Raw genomic sequence first — 1,438 nt, 5'->3', positions numbered from 1 at the left:
TAGACAGAGGTTTCTTATGTGCGATTCAGCCCCTTTTCCCTGAGACTGCCCTACCTGAGCTGCCTGGTCAGGGAAGCGCCGGAAGTTGAAATCTCCTATAGGTTTTTATGTAGCTACATTTGTTAAGTTTAAGGGAGTTCATTCTATTTCTAGGTGGAATCCTGGTCTGCACTGTAGGATAAGGAAAGGACTATTAACATCAAGGTTGGCAGTTCAAACCCACCAGCCACACCTTGGAAACCCTATACAGCATCACTATGAGTTGGCACCAATTCAATTGCATTTAACAACAGCAACAAGAATTTTTTGGTGTTGGATTTTATTACATGCTTTGTATGAATTTATTGAGTTGATCCCTTTTACTCATTTATTTTGTTAATAAGTCATACTTATTAATTGACTTTTCAGTTGCTATGCTGATTTGGAGTTATGGAAACAAATTGATCTTATCATGATGTTTCCCCCTTTTTGTGAACTCCTGGATTTATTTTTCTTATGCTTCAGTTAGGATCTTATTATCCATGGTCATGAATGAGATTGTCTAATGATTTTCCCATTTTCCCTTTGATATCTCTTTTGTTGGTATCAAGATTATATATGACTTATAAAGTATGGTGTTAAATATTCTGTGTTTTTGTTCTTTGATATAATTTGCATATTGCTTTGCTATTATTGTTGAAAATGTTTGCCAAATGTCTAAATTATTTGGGGGGATATTTTAATTTGGATTATTGATATCTTTAATCTATTTGGATATGTTGTTGTTGTTAAGTGCCGTTGAGTTGGTTCCGACCCATAGTGTTCCTGAACAGGGTTTCCAGGGTTGTAAGGGAGCAGAAAGCTTCATCTTTCTCCCACGGAGTAGCTGGTAGTTTCGAACTGCTGACCCTGAGTTTCGCAGCCCGATTCATAACCACTACACTACCAGAGCTCCTTATATAGCTGGTCTTTTTTTCAACTTTGTTTTGTTTTGGAAACTTGTGCTTCCCAACAAACATTTGCATTTCACAAAAATGTCTGTGAATCAACTTGGCATATTTTATCCCTGGTTATTCTTTATTTTAGGCTAGTAATTGAATAGGAAAAGAAATAAATAATGAAGAGATGACTTGTGCTCTATTTGAGGTTATCTTTGTCCATAATCTTTATGTCTAGAAAGCAGTAAGGTGGAGAATAATTCTATCATCCACTCAGGTACTGAGCTGAATAAATATTGTTTTTAGTTTGAAAAGACTTTGCTCCTTTCTTAGTTCATGCTCAGAGGGTCCCATTCAAAGCATGAAATTTTTACCAGAGACCACTCATATGTCAGTTTGTTGTACAGTGGTGGCTTGCATGTTATTGTGGTGTTGGAAGCTCTGCCACCAGTATTTGAAATACTATCAGAGTCATCCATATTGGAGAGGTATCAACTGAACTTCCAGAATAAGACAGAGTA

The sequence above is a fragment of the Chrysochloris asiatica genome, unplaced genomic scaffold (assembly GCF_000296735.1).
Source record: "Chrysochloris asiatica unplaced genomic scaffold, ChrAsi1.0 scaffold00031, whole genome shotgun sequence".
In the NCBI taxonomy this organism is placed as follows: domain Eukaryota; kingdom Metazoa; phylum Chordata; class Mammalia; order Afrosoricida; family Chrysochloridae; genus Chrysochloris; species Chrysochloris asiatica.
The sequence above is the reverse complement of the archived record's forward strand: the minus strand, read 5'-3'. Positions refer to the sequence as shown.